The sequence below is a fragment of the Struthio camelus genome, chromosome 1 (assembly GCF_040807025.1).
Source record: "Struthio camelus isolate bStrCam1 chromosome 1, bStrCam1.hap1, whole genome shotgun sequence".
NCBI classification, from domain to species: Eukaryota; Metazoa; Chordata; class Aves; order Struthioniformes; family Struthionidae; genus Struthio; species Struthio camelus.
This window is the reverse complement of record NC_090942.1, coordinates 150,497,402-150,511,681: the sequence shown is the minus strand read 5'-3', so window position 1 is coordinate 150,511,681 and position 14,280 is coordinate 150,497,402. Positions and strand designations below refer to the sequence as shown.

The 14,280-nt window shown below is 43.7% G+C and overlaps 1 protein-coding gene across 10 annotated transcripts in view; it reads right to left on the bottom strand.

Moving 5' to 3' along the window:
- The window catches only part of UBE3A (ubiquitin protein ligase E3A), a 55,781-nt gene extending 48,051 nt beyond the window's left edge, over positions 1-7,730 (bottom strand). For 3 of the 10 annotated variants that reach the window (XM_068923414.1, XM_068923406.1, XM_068923361.1), the window contains exon 1: positions 6,748-7,271. The gene's annotated coding sequence lies outside the window, so the exon portion shown is untranslated. Of the gene's footprint in view, positions 1-2,546; positions 2,755-6,747 lie in introns of all 10 variants that reach the window. The other 7 variants (XM_068923366.1, XM_068923421.1, XM_068923389.1 and 4 more) reach the window with 6 other exon arrangements.
- Between the last annotated feature and the right edge of the window lie 6,550 nt (positions 7,731-14,280).

Sequence of the window (14,280 nt, the reverse complement as noted above, 5' to 3'; positions counted from 1 at the left end):
CCACCAACTCCCACCATCAATGTAAGTGTCAGCCCCTCAGGAATTTAGAAGTCTGCAGAGAGTTTTGGGCAAAGGCTACACGAACAACAAAGTGAACTACAGGATACGCAGCACTCGTCTAACAGGAATGAAAATAGTTTCATGAAATAGAATTGATTTCAACATTCATGTTTAATATCTTAATTAATTAGCATTAAGCCACAGCTGCTTAAAAAATATGATGATGTAAATGTGAAGATCTGCATAATGGCATGGCTAACACCACTGCTTCCAGTCAACGTAAAGAAACCTTCATCTCTCACACGACCAAAACCAAAAGAAGTGCCTTAAAAAAAAAACCCTACAACTCTGATATCATACATTTACAATAAGAAATATAAGACTTCCAAAGAATATCACACTGCATGATGTTAACAGAGCTAAGCTACTGAATCAACCAAGCAACTGTAGGGTACAGAGCTGGAAAAGATTTAAACAAAAATCATAAATTATGAAAAATACTTTGCAACTTCTGCATCCTGCCTGATGAAAGACACTACAAAGTCACCTCTATCAAGAGTTTGGATGAACTTTTCCAGGGTGTTCCCACTGTCCCTCATCAACTATCGTAAGAGAGAAGCAGAAGAAAAATTTGAGAGAGTTGCATTAAAGTAAGTGGTAGGTATTTTGCTTAGGATTTTAGATCCTCTCACATCATTTTAAAATACAAAAGTTAAAATAGGAATCATTTTGGCTCTAATCATGTCTGTTTTCCATGACTGGCATTCTTAATATGACAGCACGTTAGTCAAATAAAAAGCTAAGTATTCACAAATATCCATCCCTCAATATGATATTCAATTCCGAAGAACCATGCAAACAGAGCATTTATCATGGTCTTACAAAGGAAAGAGCTCAACCTTTACAACCAAGAAATACTAGTATTTTGGAAAAGTGATGCGCTCTTAAGAACTCCCGTGCCCATAGAACTTCGATGGAATTTGCAGTGTGTGTAGACTGCTAAGCATGTATTTCTATAATCTACAATATGCAAATTTTGCTCAAACAGTTGAAGTGTGCATCCAGATGCTGCTACTAATGGCAGTGTACACAAGAACACCTTGGACTTCCTAATCACAAGATAGGGTACATATACACATTAAATGATACTATTTGCCACCAAGACTTTGCACATTACAATTTGCTATGCAATAGAGAGTAGTCATTATCCTGAACACGGTTATACAAATAACAAGGTCAAAAGCACCATATTAGAAGTGGAAATTTTGAAGTAGTGATAGACATCTTTAAATATTTATCTTGCTTTGTATAAATTTTCTATACCTTTTAAGAGCACAAAAAATACTAGACTGTAAAATCAAAATATTATATAGGCATTAAAATAATCAGCTCAAATGCACGACTAACCATAAGGCAAAAGAAGAATTCACGCAGAAGTACGGTAGCATTTTCTGAAGTAGTTTGACCTGCAGCCCATTTTAGAAGTGCAGCTCCTTTAAGAGCCACACTACCACCTCTGGCACCTGGAGCCTGCAGAACTGCAGCTGCTCCAGCATGGGTCCCACAGAGCATACCAGAGCAGGAGTACACAGGTAATGCCAGAGCCTGACTGTCTGGACAAGTCTGGCATCTCTCAGCACTGCGCAGCCTGCAACATGCTACAGAGGAGCTCTTCTGCCTCCCTGCACACAGCTTCCTAAAGGTAGGGGAAAGGGGGTGTTCATCATTCTACCTGCTCTTTTTACCAATTTCATCGGTGTAATGATTATCGAGGCTGTATCAGGAAGTTCAAAAAGGGGGTCCCTCCAAAGGGTGCAAGATCTTGGTCTCCCCTATGAAGACAATCTCAAGACGTAGCTTTACTCCTAGTACTCACGCTCAGTTAGGACAGCAAGAGTCTTGTCGCAGTCCTTACAGGATACCAGAATGAAGACTAGACCACGTGGACTGATTGTTTCCAGCAAACGTGCAACAGCAATAAAACCTAAATACTAGATTTTCTGTTTGTGACCCCATTGGCTGATGCAAGGCCCACCAACACTGAATTTCCTCCAGGTTTAAAACTCATACACTGCGCTTTTTAGTTTTTGAGACAGTTACTTAGGCCATAGCTTGTGAAGCTATGTCATGCAAATATTCCAGTATCTTCTTTGATATACTAATGACTAGAACGTGAAAGAAAGCAGTACCTTCCACACCAAGCAGCTAAGTGGTACATCCGTTCAAGTTTGTACTAAAATGTCACTATCACAATTCACCTCTGGTGCAGTTCCACTGTTGATGTACAACGCAAGATAAGCATGATTCTTAAAGATCAACTACCTGAATATGGAGCATATTTTTACAGTTATTTGGATACAAACAGCAATGTTTTTTGATGAAAAGTCTTTAAAAGCTGTACAACAGTGAATATCCCTTTCAAACTACCAGATTACAAAGAAAGTCTAATCCTCTGCTGCACTGAGTAGCATTTCCTCTTAAAATACATATACATCTGTCCTACGGAACTGCAGGTTGCTTCAAAAGAAGCAGGTCACCCCTCTTACCTAAGACAGTGAAGTGAGGTTCCAAAGGGAAGCCACCCATTTAGTTCCTCTCAGCTGAAAAACTGCAGCTTCTCCTAATTCTTCACCACCCTGTAAGGCATGGGTAAAAAACCATGCAGGATGGTAACAGAAAGAGCATCGGAAAAGACCGATTTCCACCCCCTTCCTCCATTCAGCAGTTTGCATAATACAGGGAAGCAGGCTCAACCTATTAAAAGTAAGAAGTAGTTAATGCTTTAAGAGATTCATTCATGAGAAGAGTATTTGTAAGACAGAACACTATAACAATATTTAATTCATAATGTAGTTTTGCAATCGACAAGTTATTTTGTCAACAAATGCTGTCAATCCAAGCCACAAGAGGGTGGAACTATGCAAAAAGAGTGATTTAAAGTCTGATTTAGTCATGTGTTACTTTACCAAGCAGGATCTAAACATTATTTGATTCTATCTTTTTATATTTCTATTCTGAGGTTATTTTCCTGAAGAAATGTCTTCTCACCAGTTGGTATGGTTACTGAAGTGTTGCTTTTCCACTAAATATTATCTTACACTATATTTGCATACTTTCTGCTAACCAGCTAGATAATTTAAACGTGTAACTAATTATATGAACCAGCACCCTCCAAACTTTGGTTCATGGGCAATCCATTGCTTTGTGAGGCTGTCAGACACTGTCTGTGAATACAGGAAGTTAACACAGCAAAAAGTTAAGGTCAGAGTATTTAAGGTGACAAGAACAAAAGTCACTTCAAACATTTGATTTGCTTATTACAGTTGTGTAAGTATTTAAGTAACTAAGTATTTAAGCAAAGCTTGTAGCTGCTTTTTTTTTTTTTTTTTTAAAAAAAAGAAACCACCTCATCCTTTCCCCTCCCGCCTCAGAAGGTAAATACCATATTCAAAATTATCTGGTATAGACCTTCATAGCAAAACTATTGCCCTGCTTCTTCCATGTACCAATCAGAATTTGATTAATGATAAAAAGTCTTGAAATACTGTTTCTCTATATAGCTTACAAACACCTTAATACACTGGATAGTTCAGAAAAAACATTTACCAGAATATGTGGAAGCGTCAAACATACCTCCTGTTTTTAAAAATCGATAACAATTCATTAACTAAAGCTAAATGAAGACCCGGCCCACAGTGACCAGAGCAAAGATCAACACTTTGCAATGAGATACATGCCTAAGTACTTTAAGAATTCTGTTCCCTTGTTCCTCAATTTCATTTTCTGTCTTTAAGAATTAGTGATTCTCACCTTCCAGTGTATGAATAAACTGATCGGGGCTGGGGGGGAAGATTTCCTGCTTTTTAAAAAAAATTGAATACTCTCTGGACATTCACTAAGTAAACTGAAACCAAAAGTAGCAAAGGGGGAAAAAAAAAAAAATCTTTCCTGCACAACAGAAACTAGAAACATTTATATTTAGAAAAATATAAAACACCAAATTTGTTCCATTGTAAGTGTCATATTATATATTACAGTAATTATTGTTTATACAAAATGTTACATGCTTAAACATGTTCTGCACTTCAATATGTTTATATGTTTGTGACTATTAAAGCTTGACTCAAACATATTTCCCTTAATTATGTATTTAGTTAAGCAGAACTTGCGAATTCATAAAGAACTAATGAAGAACATGGCAAGAAAGCAGGCATTTATAACGAAAGAAGCATAATTGTACTAGTAGCACATACGTCATTAAATATTTTTGAAGCAGGTTTTCTCCTAAAAAGATGAAGTCAGATGAAAACAAAGGCAACCTGGTTCTATTTTTATCAGATGATTGGAACAGGTATATCCTCAAGGTGCTTAACAGGGACTTGTGCAATCAGAGCAGATCTCCTGATGTATTTAACAAATATACACAAATTTTAAAAGATTTTCTATGATTAATTCTCTAAAACCGAGAAAAACTCTCATTCAGAATAGCATCACCGTTCACATGTTGTCTTTAAGCAGTGGCAGCAATAAACAAAAAAGCCTAAAAATTTTGTTCGCTATTAAAAAAAGAATCAAAATCACGAAATTAGCTAGAGTGCTTAAGACCACCTGGATTGAGATCCAGGCTTTGGAACTCTGCTGTGAAAAAGATAAAGAACACACCTCTGCTTTTTCAAACCTGCCTTTACTTCAGTAACTTCTTACACGCACACACACATGCGATTATTACCACTAAAGAAAACAAACAAATCAAACCATTTATTCTGCCATCTAGAAAGGGAACTTGATGCTTTTATTTCCAAATACTGGGGAGACATTCAGGATACTCCAGTGAGGAAGAATATCAAACAACTCTAGTAAACAGAGTTGTTAATGCAGTGTCTTTCATATAGGAATTAAACAGTAAACACTAAGAGTGGAATAGAATGTGTTTCCAAAAGAGAGATGGAATATCTGTAATAATGTAATTAAGTGATTTTGATTAAAGGTATTTTTCAGTCCTTTGAATGTAAATAGTGTTACAGTTTTTCTTCCAAGATTTGTCTATACTGACTTGACAGACCATTGCTGTTATGAGGACAGCAGTATCATAAGCACTGTTAGGAACAGCCAAACTGCATCTGTTTTAAAAGGCAAACTACATGAGGAAAACTATCAAACATCCACAGCAATTTGATAATGCATGCTTCCTATGTTCAAGTCAACACAATAATTGCACTCTTTAAACTTTAACAGTATTTTCAGAAGAAAAAACGTGCCTTTATTTGTTTCCAAGATGAAAGGGCATAGAGTATTTAATGCAACAGTACTGAGCTACTCTAACACCACCCAAAACATGTGATCAAGATCTTCTTAATCAGCACAATAAGTATTCCGTGAGAATTGTAAAGCCCATCTTCCAGCAGTTTTCATTCTTACCAAGAGGTATCCCTTACCACCTCCACCCTTCTTCCACCCAGTTAAAGGTGTCTTAACACTATAGTTAGAAACTCCTTGCCAAGGGAGAAGCAGTTAACTGGATGCTATTTGCATGAAACTTTTAGAAACTCCATCTTATCTTTCACACTTCTCCCTTTCAAACTGGTAAACCAGTTAAACTATTAGATAAGCTGGCAATACAATCACATAGGTCCTACTTTCTTAGGAAATCAAAGCTACAATCAGGCATAATTTCTCAATGAAGAACTAACTTTTTGGTACACATGCAAAAGGCTGTGTACCAGGCTAGTTTGACAAGCTGATTCTCACAGAACCCCAGGTTTACACCGAATCCTACTGAGGTACAACAGTTTCCTTACAGATACAGTGGGAGCATCTCAGAAGTAACACATGAGACAGGCTTCATCCCAAAACCAGAACTCAGGACAGCTCTTACACAGGAAGAAACATAACAATCATTCCCATTCATTTGAACACTCTAGGAAGACAGCAAACATGACTACAAGTTTACAGATTACATGTTCTTGCCACTTGAAGGACAGTCGTGGAACATATTTTGTTTCCCAAGCAGTATTAACTTCCAAATAGCCATGTCACATCATCTTTACAAAGGGACTGAGAACCCATGCACTTCCTTTAGAAGAAATAGAGCAGATACACTAAAAACCGAAGTCCAACGAGTCCTACCGTCAGGACCGACAGATCCCACCTATAAGCAAAGTGGCTTGCTCACACCTTAGGAGATCCAACTCTTCACACAGGATAAAAGGTAGTATGAGCAAGAGAGCACGTCTATTTTGTTGAGCAAGCCCTGCCCGTTCGTTATGAACCCCAGCAGTACCGCACGAACCTCTACCTCCCCAACTGGCACAGCTGGCCATGTCAGAGACACCAAAGCTCTCCATCCCCACAGCAGCCCGGCAGAGCAGGCAGCGCCGCCGCTCCGTTCCGCCACGCCGGAAAACGGAGGCAATGGCAGGCTGGGTTCACCCAAGGTCTCCCAGGAAGACCAGGGCGCAGCAAGCCCAGCTCCCCTGGGCGGACGGTCTGAAGCCCCGAGCCGCCCGCCCGCCCGCCCGGCCTTCCCGCTGCCGGGGACGGACGGGACAGCCCGTACCCATGTGCCTCGCAGGCAGGGAAGGACGGCACCACGGCAGCCGCCCGCGCCTCCCCGCCGCCCCCCTCCCCCTCGCGGCCGGGGGCAGCCTCCCTCGCCGGCGGGCCGGGGCGAGGCGAGCCGAGGCGGGCGCTGTCCCGTCCCCCCCCCCCACCTTCCCCCGGGCCGGACGCTGCGCAGCGCCTACCGACCTGGGCGCCGCGGCCTGCTGCTCCCGGTCACTCCCGCCGACGCTGCCGCCCGGGTTCATGCGGGGGCCGCGCCGCGCTCGGGGCCGGGCCACAGGCGAAGAGGAGGAGGAGGCGCCGCCGCCGCTGCTGCTGCTGCCGGTGGAGCCGTTGGGGCCCCCGGAGCGGAGGAGACCGGACCGCGGCCTCGGCGGGGAGGGGAAAGGAGAAGCGAGCGGCCTGGTGAGGCTGGTGGCGCGCAGGGGGGGCAGGAGGGCGGGCCGGGCCCGCGGGGTGCGCCTTCTCTCGCTGACTCGCTCGCTCTCAGCCCGAGCCCCGCGCCACCATCTTGGGAGCAACGCGGATATCGGCGCGGCGCAAGCTCGGAGGACTCGCGGCGGGTTGGGGGGGGTGGGGGGGAGGACAAGGGAGGAGGACCCACTGTGTCCCGGCGTGCAACGCGAGCGGAGGGGCGGGCAGACGAGGCGGCTGCGGCACGCTACCCACCGCGCGAAACCATAGAGTCTCCGAGCCGGCTTCCTCCTGCCTTTTTCAGTCGGGGCACCCGGCGGAAGGGAGGCAGGGCAGCGCGTGCGTGCCTGGTGCGAGAGGCGAGGGCCGCCATGTTGGAAGAGGGCAGCGAAGGGGCGGGGCGCACGCTCCGGCCCTATGGAGCGGAGTGGTGGCGCGCGCCCAGCTCGCGGCGGCAGCGGGGGGGTGGGGTGGAGGTCGGAGTCGCGCATGCGCAGCGGCTGTTCTTCTTCTTCTTCTTCTTCTTCTTCTTCTTCTTCTTCTTCTTCTTCTTCTTCTTCTCCTCCTCCTCCTCCTCCTCCTCCTCCTCCTCCTCCTCCTCCTCCTCCTCCTCCCCCCCCCTCCGGGGGGGCGATCCCGAGTGGGGTGGGGTGGGGTGGGGGAGGGGTGGAGCTTCCTGGTGCGAGGGAGACGTGCGGCCGTTGGCGGAGGGGCGCGCGGGCTGGGCGCAACGGTCTGCGCGGCCCCGCGGCCGCTCTGGGCAGCCGGGCGCAGCCGTTATACCCGCGCACGCCCCCTCCCCTCCTTCGGAACAGCCCTTACGCACACATACACGCCTGCACGTAGACATACACCCCTGTAGACGTGCGGACGTTCACAGCTAGACGTACACGGGCACCTACGAGCACATGTAAGCGCACCCATACATGTACATAACGTCGACATGCACGTTTTTGCCTACTCGTTTACACACGTGCACTCCCACTTATGCATACCTATACACATCCACACATATACACACAACACATACACGCACGCATGTACCTTTATATATGTGCACGCATGCACATTCATACATACCTATATGCACACACACATATACACCTATAGCAACATACATACACACGTGCACACAGGCTGAGGGGTGGTGATATAACAAGGCACATTGCTGCTATAGCCAAAAGTGCAGCCACCGCCTCATAATTTCTCAGTGAGTTCTCCACCGAGGACTTCCACAGCTGAATCCCGTCACAGTGATCTGATCTATCTTCACGCCAGGAGCTCCGGGGCAATGGGTTTGCTGTCTTTTATCAAGTTTAATCTGGGCAGAGTGCCAGCGCCAGCAAGCAGAAGCGTGCAGGAAGAGGAACGGCCTGTGACCTTTGGAAGCAAGTCAGCAGAAGAGCCATATGTTGCTGCTGTCACTAGGCAAAGCGCATCAGGACAGGCAGAGCCCAGACTGGGCAAGGCAGCCGTGCAACTCTCCCTGCACTGCAACCAGCATTAGGGAAAGGAAGGGGAGAGTGAGGACTGGATTATTCATTTCTTGAAGTGAAGAAGTGTAGCGAGGGTCTTGCTGCCTTTGCCCGTGGTGATGGGTGGAAGGGCACAGCGCCGGTGTATATCCAGGTTACCAAAGCCTAATGTTATTCAAACCGTTGATGATTTCACTCTTGAATCACTGAGGTTTTAGTTGCAACGTAGCTTATACGTGTAAATACATAACTATGAAAAAAAATGGGAGGCACAGGGCGCAAAACTGCTTCATGCATATAACGGGGAAGAAGGAGTAAGTAGAAAGGAAAAGAAAAGGAAAACAGATCTGAATCTTCTTTACGTAGTCCCTTAATAAGGGAAATTGAATGGAGGTCGTTTTACCCTAGAAAACAGTATAGATTTTTTTAAAAGTCTAATCTAGAGTCAGGGGGGACGCTCTTAAAATGTCAGAATAAGATGTTAAAATCATAAAAAATAAGTCCTCAAAGGCCTGATACTGAAACCAATTATGTGCTCTGGGCCAGGAAATGTGTGTTTAAGATCTGTAAGAATCTTAACAATTCGTCTCTGAATATGTGAGAATTCTTAAGAAGACATTGATACATTACAATCTTTAGCACAATTTTGAAAAACCTATCATGTATGTTACAGGGCAATAGCTGCTAAGGTCAATGGACTTAAAACTATGTAATTACAAATCTGTGCATGCAGTACTAGTACTCTCAGAGAATATGGTGGGCAGACATATTTGAAATATTAAGACTAAATGAAATACCATACTTCAGTGTGGTGTCGAAGCGAGGTACACTGCCGGGCTATGCTCCGATGGACATTAACCCCGGACATGCATCTAAAAATAGTTATTTAAATGAGCACATTTAAATGAGGTTGTATCTGGAGGCTCTCTCCCACACGGTAGCCAACCTGCCAACTTTGATATATTAAAATTTCAGATTTAAGGCAAAGTTTATTCTGCCTTGAGCCTTTCTGTCACCTCAGAAATAATAATATGCAGAAACTGTATGTCTGGAAGATGCAGGTCTCTTCCTACTTTTCCCTTGCTCTGTTGCAGACCCGACATGTCCAGTCCTTATCTCCTGTTCGGCTATAAGGATGCTGTGGGGAATCATGCCACAGGCCTTGCTAAAGCCCTGGTGAGCAACATCTTCTGGTCTCCCCTTGTGCACAGAGCAAGTCATCTCATCACAGAAGGCAATATGGTTGGTCAGGGCTGACTTGCTTTCACTAAATTCATGCTGGCTGTTCCTTGTCACCTTCTTGTTCTTATGGAGTCTGGCAATAGCCTCCCAGGCTTTGAGGTGAAGTTAATCAGCCTGAAGTTCCCTAGATCATTTCCTTTCTCTGGTCATCGGGGAGCTCCCATAAACACCACAACCTTTCAGAGGTGATAGAAAGTGGCCTTGCAATGGTGTTGGCCAGCTCTCTTTGCACACTTGGGAGAGCTAGCCCACCTGATCTGGTGAACTTGTATATCTCCAGTTTATCTAAGTAGTCTCTAATTTCATCCTCCTCTTCAGTGAGTAGCACCTTTCTCCCCCAAACTACTACCAGATGTAGAGGGACCTGGGAGCCCCTGGAGGACACCTCGCCGATAAAGATGGCACTGACACAGCCTTTTCCATGTCCTGTGTCACTATATGCTCTCTCCCACTGAGCAACAACCCAATTTCCTTGGTCCTCCTTTTGCCGCTAATGTACTACAGGTGTCCTTATTTTTATCCTTCACATTCCTTACCAGCTTCAATTCCAGCCTAGCTTTGACCTTCGTAATTTTATCCCTGCATTTTTAGGTGATACTCCTAAAGTCCTTGCTAGAGTCTACTCCAGTTACTGGTTGTATGGAAGCTTTTTGCGTAACTTTGATAAATACCTTTGATCATCTTTACAGTCACATGCATCCTTATAGCACAAAGAACAAGAACTGCTCAAAATATCCAAGACAAGGACACCATGGATATACATAATCATGGTCTTTTCCCGTGCTCTTTCTTTTCTAGTAGTTCCTGACAGTTGAGTTAGCCTTTTTTTTTTTTTGGCCCCTGCACAGCATCAAATGGATTTTTTTTTTTCCCTGGAACTATTGATTCCAGGATCTTGTCCCTGACTGGTAATGGTCAGCTCATGGCCCATCACTGTTATGAGGTAATATTGCTTGTAAATGTCACAGGTTTTCCTCTGAAAAAACAGGAGAAACATCTCTGAATCCACATATGTAAATATGAGGAACCTGCAGATGAAAGCAGATGGAGAAAAAATGCAGGACTGGATCCAGCTGATGTGGATGATGAAGATGGAGGAATGTGTGTATTGTACTGACTGGATCCAGAGACAGGGGAAGGAGAGTTCTCTGAGTAAGATAACCCATGGGTTTGAAAAGACTCAACCTTGCTTCTGTTTTGAGGAGCTGGGGATAACACTCTTGGCTGTGGATATGGGAAGAATGATACATTAAGGAATATACCCCGAGCAAATTGCTGTGTAGCAGTAGTGCATGGCTGACCAAGCCGTGTGATGAATTCGCTTTAATTCTTCCAGGATTATTCCAAGCTGTTGTTGAGGAGACACTGAATCACTTTTAGGTTTTGTATTGTATGTTTGCAGCTTTTTTGGAACTGGAGTAGCTTGGCTTGCCGTAGATTAAGCATGGCCATTGGTGTGCCTAAGTTGTTTCCATTACAGAGGGGATAATCGTACTTTCCTGCTTCATGTAAGTACTTTACATATTCTAAAGTGCTCAGATATTATGGGATATAAATGCTTTTGCTGCCTTGAGTGCTTTCAGCTACTTTGTGCTGGTATAACCAGCTGCTAGAAGGCAACTGGATCTGCTCAGTTGAGCAATCTCTGAATTTGGAGAAATCTGATTGGAATTCCCTGTGGAAAAGCCACCACTCCCTGCTTCCTCGCTAATCCCTACCGCAGCTCTAGGGCATGGGTGTGAATTGCAATTGAGGAGAACGAGTGGTTAGCCTGTACTCTGCAGTGATAATCTCCATAAAACAGGCTCCAGTGAGATGCTTCAGTTATGTGATTGAAGTAATCCTGGGTTAAAAAAAATCAACAATTATAATTGATAACTCGATCACTAAGTAGAAGCCCTGAAGAAAAGCTCGTCTTTGCATCTGAACATTTGGAAACGAGTGTCCTTTTCCAGCTGCTGAAGGGGAACAGACACAAATTGCTTCTTATACACAAGTTACATGTAATAGACAATGGTTTCAGAGGGAGGAAAAGCACATTGAAAATAGAATTCCCAGCCTAATTCACAATTTACTTGTAATGCTGGAGAAATGCCATAGTGAACCAAGTCTCTGGCATATGAATTTCAGTAGCTGTTGATGTCTCATTTCAGAGCTTTGCAGAAGAAAATAGTTTTCTCTAGAGATGTCTTAGTAAATGTATGCAGAACACTGCACGTCTTGTCCTCATTTCATGTGAAAAACCCCAATAGAAAGGACTTGATAATACTTTTTTCTATTGATTTCAAAGAATTATCAGAGTGAAAATTAGATCTTGAAGTTCTGTAAATGTAACCCCTTAGGTGACAGGTATCTTTTCATGAACAATCTTACCTTAGCTTATCCTTTTTAAACAGAAAGAGTACACTAAAGTGGCATGAGCCTTTGGGAGCCAAATGCTTCAGGTTGCTGATAGCTGAACCCTTTATGGCTCCCTTTGCAGATAAAACAATGAGGAAGAGGAAAAGATCATCAGTAATATAATGAAACCTTGAGGGTCTCAGTTAGAGCTCAAACTCGGTGATGGGGAGATAAAAAATCCCTCTAGTGACTAGGTGGTGATTATGGGAATGTAGGTTGTTACTGAGGTAGGGAACGGTGGTCGGTCTTCTTTTTTAGAAAATTGGAGGTGAGGATGACACTTTTGGCTCAGATCTACTCGTTTTTGATGCAGACAGGGAGACTTGAGCTCTTAAGGGAGTCCCTGCGGTTTTCATGGCAGCCACCTATAGCGGACTGCAAGTCAGTTGGCTTAACACAGGATAGGCCTTGGCTTAAGCAGAAGATGAAGCTAGGACAATGTGGTGGAGGCTGCTTGGCCAGGACTTGACAGGCAAGCAAGATGCTGTGAGGGTGACCACTGAATGCAGTAGAAGCAGGTTGCACTTGAAGTGAACATCACTTTCAGCCTTTTCTCCCATTCTTGCCGTGATGCATTATGAGGAGGAGTTAACTAGTTTAAAGTCTTTGGTAATGTGCCCCCTAAAATCTTAGAGCCTATCCTATCCTTTCTGGCTGCTCAACCATTTGCCATTTATAGGAAACATGACCCTGCTTGTACCGATAGCTATGGTAAAACTCTTGGTAGGGTCAGATATGAGTGAAGCAAGTGGAAATAAGGAAACAGGCAGTTAACTTTTTAAAGTCTTCTGGATATGGCCCAGATATGACTTCACATTATAACCCCCCCTGTCCCCCAACCAAGTATGTTTTTATAGAGGTGTGGGTTTTTTGTCTGTGTTAAGTTAATGCCAGTCACTTGCTTTTCTTTTTGGAATAGTGTCTGTCATATTTCAGACAGTTTCTGTTTCCTTTCACGTTTAGTTGCCTTTTAAAAAGTGTTATTTTTAATGCCTGAAACTAGTCTTAGCTTTTACTATTCGTTTGGCATGCAAGAATAGCAAGGAGAAAGTTTGGACTCCACCCACCTACTACTCTTTTTATCCACAAGACATAGAAACATTGGTCCTGAAAATACGCAGTCTAAACAGAAACAACACCTAGAAAAGTTTACTTGATTCTATGACTAAACTCTACATTCACTTCTGTCAGACATGCTTCCCTTCAGCTTAAATTCTCAGCGGGGAAGGAAAAGGTGACGAATGATTAATGAACATCACTATCAAGAACGATTTTCGTATTTCATTCTCGGATCTAAGCTACATACTTCTGCTTTGTCATTTTAACCATGGAGGACTGGGTTTTTCCTTAGGCTTCCATGTCCTGAGAAGTGTGCATATTCTCCCCATTCCTCACACGAAGAGACCAGCTGTTCTCTTAGTTAAGTTATGGCTTGGAGGTTCATAGTGTCTTGAAGTACTTCCCAGTTCTGGCATGGGAACTGATCTTGATCAAGTGACTGTGTTTCAGTTCCTCATTGTGAGCTGAGGGAGATTTCCCACTGTGCTTTGTTGAAATGAGCTCTTCAGGCGAGAGACTGTTTCCCTGAATGCTTCACACAGCACAGTGGCCTCTACATTCTGTTATAATAAAGGACAAATGTGAAAGGAGAAGCAGTTCATGCTCACCTCTTCATCTTTGAATCTCATGTACCGTCTTTCTGCTAGCCTTGCCTTAGACTTACCTCATTCAGTCTCCTTGAAGGAGCAGAATATAGACATCTCTGTTCTTCCCCTTGAGGTGGGGGCTTATACTTCACTGTAGGCTTCCAACACATTTTTTTGCTCATCTCTGCAGATGGATTGGAAAAGTTATTTTTTTTCATTCTGCATTCTTTCCTGTTTTGTACTATCAGGATGCCAGCGCTGCAGGTGTTTTGAACCCAGTTTCTTCTCTTCTGCTCCATGCTATGTCACCCACTTTTCTGCATGCACAACCTGGCCTCAGTTCCGAAAGTGGTGTCCGGTTTCAGAAAGAAATCTTGAGCAGTTGCTGTAGTTTGAAAGATGCATAGAAGCAATACCTTTGTTTACTCAGAGATTTTATGGAGGCATCTTGGTACATTCTACGGCACACAGCTGAAACTGTCTTACATCACATAGCTATGCAGGTTTGGGTTAACTGTTGTTTTGGTTGTAAAAGAGAAGCC